This window comes from Eumetopias jubatus, unplaced genomic scaffold, assembly GCF_037043125.1.
Source record: "Eumetopias jubatus isolate StellerSeaLion01/CBP00866 unplaced genomic scaffold, mEumJub1_p1.0 scaffold_4, whole genome shotgun sequence".
In the NCBI taxonomy this organism is placed as follows: domain Eukaryota; kingdom Metazoa; phylum Chordata; class Mammalia; order Carnivora; family Otariidae; genus Eumetopias; species Eumetopias jubatus.
This window is the reverse complement of record NW_028274810.1, coordinates 31,691,088-31,704,477: the sequence shown is the minus strand read 5'-3', so window position 1 is coordinate 31,704,477 and position 13,390 is coordinate 31,691,088. Positions and strand designations below refer to the sequence as shown.

The following is a 13,390-nucleotide window of genomic DNA, read 5'->3' as shown; positions in this document are numbered from 1 at the left end:
TGGATTTTTGACTGTGTAGGGTAGTGGCACCCCTTAACCCCCACATTATTTAAGAGTCAACCTTACTTTGAAAAGAATTCATAGCAATTTGACTGTCTTCCATCACATATGCTCATTTGCTTAGTTACTCATTTATCACATATATATGGCATTTTTAAAAAATGAATAAAGGAATAAATAAACATCTATTATGTGCCATGCATGATCACTGCCCTTAAGGAGCTAGCCAGAAAAACACATGTATAAATGGTTATAGGGCAACACTAAAGAAACTATAAGCAAAATTATTTAAAAAATCTTTGAGAATGTAAAGGAGGTAAAAATTAATTATAATTGGGGGACATTTAGCAAAGGAGATTATATTTAGACTAGGAAGAATAAGAGTATTCCTCTAGGTGGAGAAGGTAGGACAAAGAAATACTGGCTAGGGAAGAGCTTGAACAAAGGTCCAGAGATGGGAACATGCATGGTGTGTTCTGGGGAGGGTGAGCGACCTAATGTGATCATAGCACTTGTGTCATGAATTGGTAGTGGGAGTAAAGCTCCAAAATTTCCTGAGATCAGATTTTGCAGGACCTGGAATGTCTCAATGCTGAGCAGTTGGGGTTTTATTTGGTGGGCAGTGGGACACCAGTGTCAATTTTAAAGTGAAGTCTGTGTCTGGCAACGGTTTGGACAGAAAAGATCAAAGACAGGAAGAAGTGTTAAGAGGCTACCCATAGTCCATGGAAAGATACTAAAGTCCTGAACAAAGATAATGGAGATGGAGATGGTGGACTGGATTCAAGAGACAAATGGAACTTGGCAATAAGTTGGATTTGAGCTGGGGTTAGAAGGAGGTGTGAAGGGAAGGAAATTTGATGTCCAAGTTTCTGGTTGAGTAATGGTGCAGGTAGTGACACCATTAACCAAAATAGGGAATGTAGGAAGAGAAACGCTGGTGGAAATAAAGATTTTGACTTAGAAGCTTGCTTAGAAAGTGTGTTTGAGGACCAGTAGCACTGGCAATCTAGGAAGCTTGTAAGAAAGGCAGAATCTCAGACCTCCATCCCAGATCTAATGAATCAAAATCTACAACCAACCATCCCCAGGTGATTCATACATACATGAAAATCTGAGAAACACTGGTAAAAGAACATACAAAGTCTGTTGTTGGGGCACTATCCTTCTGAAGGACTCTATGCCAAAAAGGGCTTTGTGGTTATATAAGTTTGGGGAAAGCTCTATGTGATAACCTATATGATAACTATTCTTGGAGATTAAAGAACAAATGAAGCCCAAAGTTAGTGGAAAGAAGGAAATAATAAAGATCAGAGCAGAAATAAATGAAATAGAGACTAGAAGATAATAGAAATTGTCAATGAACCTAAGAGCTGGTTCTTTGAAAAGACAAACAAAATTGACAAAACGTTAGCCAGACTCACCAAGAAAAAGAGAGGAAATAAGATCAGAAATGAAAGAGAAAGTGCTACAACTCATACCACAGAAATACAAAGGATCATAAGAAACTATTATGAAAAATTGTATGCCAACAAATTGGACAACCTAGAAGAAATGGATAAATTCCTAGAAACATAACCTTCCAAGTCTGAATCATGAAGAAACAGAAAATCTGAACAGGTCAATTAATAGTAAGGAGATTGAATCAGTAATTTAAGAACTCCCTACAAACAAAAGTCCAAGACCAGACAGCTTTACTAGTGAATTTTACTAAACATTCAAAGATAAATTAATACCAATCTTCTCAAACTCCTTAAAAAATAGAAGAGGAAGGAACAATTCCAAGCTCATTTTGTGAGACCAGCATTATCCTAATACCAAAACCAGACAAACATACCACAAGGGAAGAAAACTGTAGGCCGATATCCCTGATGAACATATATACAGATAATCCTCAACAAAATATTAGCAAACCAAATTCAACAATACCTTAAAAGGATCAAACACCATGATAAAGTAGGATATATTCTAGGGATTCAAAAATGGTTCAACATCTACAAATCAATCAATGTGATACACAACATTAACAAAATGAAGGTAAGGTAAGAAGAATCATATAACCATTTCAATAGATGCAGAAAAGGCATTTGATGAACATCCATTTATGATAAAAACTCTCAACAAAGTGGGTATTGAGGAAGTATCCCTTAACATAAAAAGGCCGTATACAACAAGCTCACAGCTAACATTATATATGCTCAATGAGGAAAAGCTGAAAGCTTTTCCTTGAAGATTAGAAACAAGACCAGGATGCCCGATTTTACCACTTTCATTTAATACAGTATTGGAAGTCCTAGCCAGAGCAATTAGGCAAGAAAAAGAAATAAAAGGCATCCCAACTGGAAAGGAGGAAGTAAAACTGTCACTATTTGCAGATGACATGATACTATATTTAGAAAACACTAAAGACTCCACCCAAAAACTGTGAAAACTAACAAATGAATTTGGTAAAGTTGCAGGATACAAAACCAATATATAGAAATCTGTTGCATTTCTACCCACTAATAATGAACTATCAGAAAGACAAGAGACAACCCCATTTACAGTTTCATCAAAGAGAATGAAATATTGTTCCATCAGATGGGCCAGAGACACTTCTGGAAGCAACAGCACAATGACTTCCCAAGGAGAACCCCAAGTCCAGTTCAAACTTGTATTGGTTAGCAATGGTGGTACTGGAAAAACTACATTTGTGAAATGTCATCTGACTGGTGAACGTGAGAAGTTCATAGCTACCTTGGGTTTTGAGGTCCATCCCCTTGTGTTCCACACCAACAGAGGACCAATTAAGTTCAATGTATGGGAAACGGCTGGTCAGGAGAAATTTGGTGGGTTGAGAGATGACTATTACATCCCGGCCCAGCGTGCCATTACAATGTTTGATGTACCATCAAGGGTTGCTTACAAGACTGTTCCTCACTGGCATAGAGATCTAATTCAAGTATGTGAGAACATCCCCATTGTGCTGTGTGGCAACAAAGTGGACATTAAGGACAGGAAAATTAAGACAAAACCTATTGTCTCCCACTGAAAGAAGAACCTTCAGTACTATGACAAAAGTAACTACAACTTTGAAGAGCCCTTCCTGTGGCTTGCTAGAAAACTAATTGGAGATGCTAACTTGGAGTTTGTCACCATGCCTTCTCCTGCCCCACCGGAGGTTGCCATGGACCCAGCTTTGGCAGCACAGGATGAGCAGGATCTAGAGGTCGCTTAGACAACTGCTCTTCCAGATGAGGATGATGACCTGCAAGAAAGTGCAGCTGGAGCCCAGCATCAGAAGTCTGGTTTTATAGGCAACTGTCCCATGGTGTCAGTGTTGCAACGGGTTTGCCACTTTATTTTATAGCTGAGCAGAACATGTGCCTGATCTTTGGGATGCTGAAAGAGATGAATGGGCTTTGGAGTGAATGTAGCAGTTGGAAAAGTACTTTCCTTTTTCGGACCTGCATATTTAGCTGTTTTGGAATGCAGTTGGAATGCACCCCCACTGTGCTTTGAAGCATTGTCTACAATAGCCAAAACATGGAGACAACCTAAGTGTTTATTGATGGATGAAGGGATAAAGAAAATGTGGCCTATATACAAGAAATATAAAGTGAATGTCATGGAATATTATTCAGCTGTAAAAAAGAATGAAATCTTGCCATTTGTGGATGGAAATTGAGGGCATTATGCTAAATGAAATAAGTCAGACAGAAAAAGACAAATACTATATGATCTAAGTTAGATGTAGAATCTAATAAAATGCCACAAACAAACACAAATCCAAGCTCATAAATATAGAAAACAGATTGTGGTTGCCAAAGGTGAGGGGTGTCTGATAGGCAAAATGGGTAAAGGGAGTGAAAAGGTATAAACTTTCAGTTATAAAATAAGTCCTGGGGATATAATGTACAGCATGGTAACCATAGTGAATACTACTCTGTTGCAAGTTCCTAAGAGAGTAAATCTTAAAGTTTCTCATCGCAAGGAATAAAGGTCTGTAACTATGTGTGGTGATGGATGTTGACTTACTTGTGATTGTTGGCAGTATAGACAGATAGTGAGTCATGTTGCACACCTGAATTTAATGTTAACAAAACAAAACCCCTATAATTTGCATTAGCCTATTAAAGCTCTGAGGAGTTCTTTAGGGATGGAATCTGTCTGATTTTGCTTAAAAGAACATTTTCAAAATGTATTTTGTCATGAAGTAGTGGGTTAGTTGTGTCCCTCTGAAGGATATGTTGAAGTTCTGACCCCCAGTACCTCATTTGGAAATAAGGTTTTGTGGATGTAATCAAGTTAAGATGAGGCATTGCTGTATTGGGGTGGGTGCTATATCCAATGAATGGTGTCTTTATAAGAGTAAGAAGAGGGAGGCTTCAAGAAAGATACACACAGAGAAGAAGGCTGTGTGATGACAGAGGCAGAGATTGGGGTGACACAGCTACAAGCCTAGAGAAACTAAGAATTATTGGCAACCACTAGAAGCTTGGAAGAGGCAAGGAAAGACTCTTTCCTAAGCCTTCAGAGGGACCATGGTCTTGCCAACACCTTAATTTTGGACTTCTAGCCTCCAGAACTGTGAAAGAATAAATTGTTTTTAGCCATCCAGTTTGTGGTAATTTATTATTGCCCCCCTAGGAAACTAATAATGTGCGAATCTTTAAGACAAATAACACTAATTAACATTCTGAGAGTCACTAGACTGGAAAATAGTGGTTTAGAACATACATGGAGGTGCCAGTGGTATGCACGTGTGCAGGTGTCAAACAGGCTTTGGAAATTGGGTACAAATTTCAAGAGAGGATCGGGATAGATGAGACACATTTGGGCGTAAAGTGTACAGCGGGAAGCTTAAACCTAGGGAATGCATGGAGTTGCTAAGGAAGAGCATTTAAACAAAAAACCCCAGGAGAATAGCTGTAATTGAAGGAAAACTGAAAAAGAGCAAAAGAATGGGCATGTAGGAGCCATAGCAGAAGAAATATAAAGTGAAAAGATACATGCATCCCTATGTTTATTGCATTATTTACAATAGCCAAATTAACTCAAACGTCCATCGATAGGTGAATGGATACAGAAGATGGTTAACAGAGGGGAAATGGTGGGGGGTTGGATGAAATAGATAAAGGCGATTAAAAGCACACTTATCTCAATGAGCACTGAGTAATGTATAGAATTACTGAATCAAATTGTACACCTAAAACTAATATAACCTGTATGTTAATTATACTTCAATCATAAAAAAGGAAATTGTGATAATAGGGAGAAAAAAGACAGGAAGAAAGGCTTTTAATTTAGCAATTAGGAAGTCAGTAGTGATCTTTGAGAAAACAGTCTGATCAACTAGAGGTAGAAGCAAGCTTGCCATGGATCGAGGAATGAATGAGAGGGCCTTCAGTTAAAGAAGTCAAGGTAAAAGCATTTTCAGTTACCAAGCCTCCTTGAAACCTTGAAAAAGGTTTTGGAAAAACATTCCCTGGAAAAAATGAAAAAAAAGGAAGACAAAAACTCCATCTTTGATGAAATAGAGAAACTTTACTATGAACAAAATCTTGCCAATTCTGAGAAATTGAGACTAACGCTAAGGGTGGAGACTGAGAACCCAGAAACTGCCTCAGGTTTTCGCAGAGTCAGAATTCTCAAAAAGTACATGTTACAGTCTTCAGGTCAATGGATCCTTCATTCAGTTTCCTGGGATCTAGAGAAATGTGGCCAGAGAAGTGGGCATGTCCATACGCAGACCCCGTTGTCAACCGCGGGAGTGGGTGGGGCGGGGCTGAAGGGGAGCCACGTGGAGGCTTCCCCTGTATCGTGTGCAGGACACCCTAGCCTCCTAGCTAATGGGGTGTGCAGTAGGAGGATGGAGGAGAGACGAAACTGTGCTTGCCAGATCGCAACACAAATCAACATCCTAACTGAAGAGAAAGGAGGAGAAATGTGCACTCAGGGCCGAGGGCACGATTGGTGAGGAGGTTTTTGCGATAATACACTACATGTAAAGCTGTGGGTGGCCCTTCTTCACAGAAGTCTTCAAGCAAATGATGGCCTCAGATAGAATTATCCTAAGAAATGTGAATAACCACCAGAAAGGAACACATTAGGCCATATGCATGTGAATAAAAGAGGAAAGAGTAAGCTCAAGTCAGATAACGTACATAAGCCAGAAGAGGGATTGTTCTATGAATTTGACAAGGAATTTTAAAGTTACTATAGATAGCATCATCTCTTGGGGAGGAGGAAGTGTACACACACACAAAATGATTGAAAAGGAGATGAAAAGACAATAGAAGAAAATAAAAAAACCCCACCAAATTGGTAGAGCTCAGTAAAAAATAAAAGAAATGATGAGGGAACATAAAATCAATGTGGAGATAAAAATCTCATTAACAAAAAAAAAAAAAGCAGAAGAAACAGAATTGAAAACATAGTAATATGGGATGATTAGGAAATGGTGAAGCAAAGTCTGGTCCCCCTTTTAGGTATCTCTTATTGAAGTGCTTCCCATTTCTCCTAAGTCTTGTCTTGATGGTATGTTCTATTAATTAGTAATAGGGGAGCTGGGATTTGGATCCAGAGCAGTGGAATGAATTCTGCGATCCCTTTCATTCCTCCTTTAGGTACTGAGTTATTTTTTGCAATGTCTGTATCTTTTCAAGAGTTCCCTTAACAATTCTCATAAGCACATTTTCCATGGCACAGAAATATTGATGGTGTAAGCTGGTGAAGTGAGAACATATGGCCAAAGACTCCATGCCAGTTGTGTTCCCATTAAGAGCCACACAGACAGTAAGAGAGTTGTCTAGAATCCTATGGAATAAAGCATAAATGGTATCTGCCCCCAAAGCTATTTTGATTGGTTAGACCCCAGCTTCATAATTCCCCTTAAACTCATGGCCTTCAAGTGGTTCTCATGCTCCACAGAGGTGAGAATGTCTCTGAACCGTTGGCTTCAAGCTACTGGCTCTGAGTTTAATGGGCTGGAAGAGTCTCTGACAACAAATTTCAATGGAAAAGCGCAGAGGGCAGACCCTAAATTCTTCTCTCGGTGCCCTTTCCCGAGGAAGTGCCTCTGTCCAATGAACAACTGCCCATCTTTGATTTGGGTTTTCTTTAAAGAACTTGGTACTAGTGGCTGGTGGATGTGTATGTGTGAATTCTGCTCAGTCCATCCAATAATGCAACTCATGCCAAAGGTTTGATACACAAGTCCTAATTCCCTGGAAAAACGTGATTTTATGTTTGGGTTGTTTTCTTGTTCTCTTGAGCATCGCTAAGCTACAGTTGGCCCTGCCTGCTAACACTCTGCACGCTAGTTGGGGCTGGGAAATCTGATGTTAGGGGCTGAAACAAGTCTCAGGCTTCCTTTGAACCGTGTTGGCTAACTCGTGTGTGTGTGTGTGTGTGTGTGTGTGTGTATGTGTTTAGCTCCCTAGAAGTACAAAAGAGTCAAGAAAGCTCTCCCCACAGGAAGCTCTGTTAGAAAGAAAATGAAAACCCTGTAGGGCCCCACATATGTACCACAGGCAGGCCTTGCCCTAGAACAGAAGAAACCCAGGGCAATTTTCATCATCTTAACGAATGGCACCACCACCCACCCAGGCAGAAACTTATAATTATCCCTGATTTTTCTCTTGCCTTCATTTTCCACATCTAATTTCCAAGCAAGTCCTTTTGGTTTTATCTCAGAAAGGTGCATTGAGTCTGTCTAGTTGTCTCCATTTTACTTCTACACTTGTGCCACGCTCTCCTGAGCTCCTATTTGGACTGTTACAACAGCTTCCTGTCTCCCCACACCAAGCATTTCCTCCCGCAGTCCATTCTCTGCATCGTAGCCAGTGCCATATAAAACACAGACTAGGTCATGTCACTCTTCTATTTAAATTTCCAGCAGCTTCCAATTTACCTCAGAATAAAATGAAAATTCCTTATCATGACCTTCCACATCCTGCATCATCTAGCCCCTGCCTACCTCTCTGAACTCACCCCAGCCACATAAGTTTCCTTTCGATGCCAGGAATACACCAAGCCCTTTCATTCCTCAGAGACTTGGTATGGGCTGTCTCCTTCTCCTGAAAATGTTCTTTCCCTAGGACTACAGCAGTGATACAGCCTCTCATTTTTCAGGGCTCAACTTAACTGTCATCTGTTCAGGACAGCTTTCCTTCCTGAAAGTCGGTGTGTCTCATTCATTTTATTCTCTACCTCTGTCTCCTATCTTTCTTTCTTACATCTTAACAATATCTATAATTATTTTAGTTTATTACTTTCTTCTCTCTCCCCACTGGAGCAGGAGCACCTCAAGAGCAAGTACACATTCCGTCTTGTTCTATTCACCAAGGTATCCCAGGACTTTGCACCCTCAACAAATAATGGGTAGACAACACGTAATTAAATAAATGAAAAAAGAGATGAATCCATTCTTGCAGACCATATATGAATTCAGAACCCTTAATTGGTGCACACCCACATGTTCTCCCTTTCCTTTCAGAGTTTTAAACAAAGACATATTTGGGGATGTTGAATTTTCAGAATCCTTTGAACTGGAATTTTTCAAATAAATGTCAACAGGTTTCCAAAAGTTGAAGTCTGTTATGAGCTGAGGAACTCTGCAAAGGCATAGGCTGCAAGGTGACCCATTCTCCTGTGAGCGTGCATTGCTGATGGACCTTCAGAACAATCTAACCATAAAGCAGGTCAACCACAGACCTCAACAAAGTCCTAATCATTTCTGGCCACATGGTGGTTTGTATGAGCCATTGGAATTTGGCAAATAAACATAAAATAGGTGTTGATGAGGACTTTATAAGCAACATACATCAATTTTAAAAATGACCTACCTGTGGTTTATAACAAAGAAAATCATAAGGTATGCCTATTTTAAGCATCTCTTCTACTGGGAGAGGATATTCTGGAGGAAGGATGGGAATAGAAAATTTGAATTAGATTATGCAAAAAAAAGTTTGGAAGGGTACACTTGCTTTTAGGTCTATTTGGCAGGGTGAGTTCTTCTTGTTCTCCTTTATCACTTCTCTTTACTTCTAATAAGAAAGAAAACTTTTAGCTTAATGACACATGGCCTAGTTAAGCCGGTATAGATGGCAGGAAGAAACCATCTGTACTGCCAAGAGAAGTCTTGTTTGTCTTTCAGTGGTTTTACACAGAAGTGGAACGATCACAGACAATGCCTATGGAGAACTTAAGGAGTTTTTGTCTGAGAATCCTCTCTAACTTCTCCCTCTGTAGAATGGAAGCAAGAATCATGATCTCTGTAGTCCAGACCAAGTGGGGCAAGCCTGGATAGCACTGGCACCTTGGGAGAGGGTGGAAGATCTGAAGATGGGAGAAGCTGGGAAAAATCGGAGGAAGAACGGATTCTTAGAGATCATCCAGCCTGTGTTCAAAGTGAAAGGTGGCCCCATCTGATCAATAAAGAAAAGGCCATCTTTCATCTTTCAGATTTCAGGGAAGCTTGGATCAGCTCATAGTAGGATATTTTCCTCCAGGCAGAGGACTATGTCTGCACTGCAGGCCCTCCTAGATATTTTTGTGGGGTGGAGGGAGATGAGGTTGAATTTACATAGAAGTGTTATCTAGAATCTCATTAGCAGGAAGGCTACCTCTGCCTAAAATATTCTCCTCCAAATTGACATTTAGAAACTGCAGGCCTCAGCTGTTTCCTCCGGGGTCTTTGAGGTTCCTTCCCCCACTATGTTTATAGGTGATGTCACTTTATCTTGTTTCTTTCCATCTTCTTAAAGTTGATTTAAGGTCTTTTTTATGTTTGGTGGGAAAATACAAAGATTCTGGCAGGATGCACTTAAACATAATGTAGCTAGTAAGTCTACTCTTTAATTGTAGCTGTTAATGCAAAATTTGATGATGATATTTCAGCTGGTATTAGCAATTAATCATTTTTTATCATGGTGATACTGCATTTACTGCCTTTCTGCTTTGAAGATGTCAGCAGTCTATTTATTTAGAATTTTATGTGTTGGAGACTTTGGCTTTAGAATTCCAGGGTTTTGAGGCCACGAATACTTAAAGAAAATTATTTGCATTTCTGCAGACTGCAGTTGATTCCTGGTTCTTTTAGTTCTTGGGCTGTTTTGCACAGGTCAAGGGTAAGAGTTTTGAGACTGTCCAAGCCTTCAGCCCAGGTCCATTAACAGTACACTTGGGCACGTCATTAACCTAGCTGTGCTTCAGCTTCTTCATCTGGCAACTGGGGGGAATAATACCTGATCACTGTTTCCTGGGGGTGGTAATGAGCGTCAGGTGAGAGGTGCGTGAAAGTGGCTCGAAAACCCATAAACTGTTAAGTGAATTAAGATTGCTTTCATGATATTTGTTGCCGTCCTCCTCCTCCTCGTTCTCTAAATTAACTCAGTACGGAGGTTGGGGAATGTCGGCGGTGATTATCCGGGGTTTCAGTTACCTGCGGTCAACCGGAAGCAGAGGGGCCTCCTTTTGACGTCTGGTCGGGTGAGTGGCCGGCCGACACTACGGCACGTGCCTGCGTCCTTCCCCTCACTTCATCTGCTCACGCGGCCATTTTATCCTCTCACATCGTCACAAGAACGAGGGTGAGGACAGTGTGATATTTTGAGAGAGACCATATTCACACAACTTTTATTGGAGCATCTTTTTATAATTGTTCTATTTTTAGTTATTGTTGTTAATCTCTTACTGGGCCTAACTTATAAATTAAACTTTATTAAGTATGTATGTATAAGAACAAACACAGTATATATGCTGTGTTCAGTACTCTCTGCAGTTTCAGGCCTCCACTGGGGGTCTTGGAGCGTATCCCCATGGATAAGGGTGTGTGTGGGGGGGTTAGGCCAAATAACAAATTTGGTTTGTTTGTCAAAATGCCCCATCATGAGGGGTGCCTGGGTGGCTCAGTTGGTTAAGCGACAGCCTTCGGCTCAGGTCATGATCCTGGAGTCCCGGGATCGAGCCCCACGTCCGGCTCCCTGCTCAGTGGGGAGTCTGCTTCTCCCTCTGACCCTCTTCCCTCTCGTGCTCTCTGTCTCTCATTCTCTCTCGAATAAATAAATAAAATCTTTAAAAAAAAAATGCCCCACCATGAGATTTCCTGACGCTCTGAGCATCCCCAGGCCTTTTAAATCTGGATTTGATTTACAAGCAACATTTGAGAAAAACGGTTATATAAAGGAAGATAATCCTATCATGAAACATAAAGTGACTCTACCTTGACATCTGTGGGTGACAAAGCATTGTCACATTGATTACCTAATTTCATTTTTGGGGGGAAGATAGAACAGGTGATATTAAAAAAAAGATTTTATTTATTTGAGAGAGCGAAAACACGAGCAGGGTGGGGGTGTGGGGAGGGGCAGAGGGAGAGGGAGCGTCCCTGCTGGGCAGGGAGTCCAACTCGGCGTTCCATCCCAGGACCCCGGGATTGTGACCTGAGCCAAAGGCAGACGCTTAACCAACTGAGCCACCCCGGTGTTCCTAGAACAGGTGATATTAAGCCACTTTGATGTAAGAGAAAGCTTAGGCATGAGGAAGCTAAATAAAAGGTTCAAGGTATCTTAACAAGCAGGACACCTTGTTAGAGTGGACACCTAAATAAAAAGTGATGGTCTTGGGGCGCCTGGGTGGCTCAGTCGTTAAGCGTCTGCCTTCGGCTCAGGTCATGATCCCAGGGTCCTGGGATCGAGCCCCGCATCGGGCTCCCTGCTTGACGGGAAGCCTGCTTCTCCCTCTCTACTCTCCCTGCTTGTGTTCCCTCTCTCACTGTCTCTCTCTCTCTGTCAAATAAATAAATAAAATCTTTAAAAAAAAAAAAGTGATGGTCTTCAAACAGGGCAAGGAGCTGAGATTGAAGAACCCACACTGAAGGGAAACCAGGCCAGCAGGAGAACAGGACTGAAGAGCTTTAGAGAGGTGAGGAAAAGTGGTGGGCTACTTAGAGTGGCCCCTTTTTGAGGACTGGGCTCCCCGAATAAGGGCTACTTTGTTATTAGACTTTTTTTCCTGGTTATCAGATTATCCTCTAAACTCGTTAAAACATGCAGGCCTTAATGGTACTGGCAGAGGCAGCTGGATTGTTTTGTTTGAATATTAGGAATTATCTTAAAAGGATTGGTGAGGCCCCTGTGGGTGGGTAGCTTTAGCTCCTGAATGCCTTGCCTTCCCTCAAGCTCAATTCATGTGTTAAACAGAGAGGGTCAGTTTTCTCCATGGGCAGCTTGAGACAACAGGTCCTACAGCATGCTTAATAGATACTCATTGTATATAGTAGAAGCTTAATAGATACTCATTGTATATAGTAGGAGCTTAATGGATACTCACTGAAGGGATTATAATGCGGGCCTATCTGACCAATTGACAGCTGACAAAGACAGCTTTTACTGACTTGAGCCTGATGGCTTTCTATACATTGATTTACACTAAAACCCTATGAGTTAGGTACGATCATCACCACTGTACAAATGAAAAAACTGAAGCATAGCAAAGTTACATAACTTGTCCAGGGCTAGAAAGTGGTGGAATTGGGATTTGAACCAGGGTAATTTGACTAGAAACGCTGTGCTGTGAATTGTCTAGGCCCCTGCATGTACAGTTCCTTTTGTAGAGCTCAGCAGTTCTGACTTTAGCATATATACGCATTCTTATAACAGTTTGTACATAAAAAATGTACATTGTATTCTATGGGGGAGTTAATGGACTTTCAAGGGTGAAGTTAGCCTTATGAGTTAACATCAGAATTTAACCCCATCTTTAGATGAAACTGCATTGTGCCATGTAATTCCCACAGCACGATGAGCTGGATGTTTGTTATCGTTCAGGACACTTGAGTATAAGTCACAGAAACCCCCTGGGACCAATTTAAGGAAATGAAGTTACTTTGTTTTCCCCTAAATATTTAAAACCCAGGTTTACTGAGATATAACTTACATTCACATTCACCGTAGTGTACAGGTCTGTGTTTTGACAAAACACAGTCGTGTTGCTCGCATTACAGGCAAGATAGAGAATATTTCTGTCACCCCCAAAAGTTCCCTCATGCCCCATTATAGCCAGTCTTCTTCCCACCCATAGCCATTGGCAACTACAGATCTGTTTTCTGTCCTATAGTTTTGCCTTTTCCCAAACAAAATACCAATCGTTCTTCCTCCCTTCCCTGTGGAGAGCCATCGGTATTTTGTTTGGGAAAACTGGGAAGAAATCAGAGAGGGAGACGAACGATGAGAGACTCTGGACTCTGGGAACCAAACTGAGGGTTACAGAAAGGAGGGGTGTGGGGGAGGGGGTAACCGGGTGATGGGCATTAAGGAGGGCACGTGTGGTGATGAGCACTGGGTGTTACACGAAAATGAGTTGAACACTACATCGAAAACTAATGACGTACTATGTGTTGGCTAAC

At 41.1% G+C, this 13,390-nt stretch overlaps 1 pseudogene; it reads left to right on the top strand.

Moving 5' to 3' along the window:
• Positions 1 to 2,581: 2,581 nt before the first annotated feature.
• LOC114196866 (GTP-binding nuclear protein Ran-like) lies at positions 2,582 to 9,414 on the top strand (annotated as a pseudogene).
• The last annotated feature ends 3,976 nt before the right edge of the window (positions 9,415 to 13,390 follow it).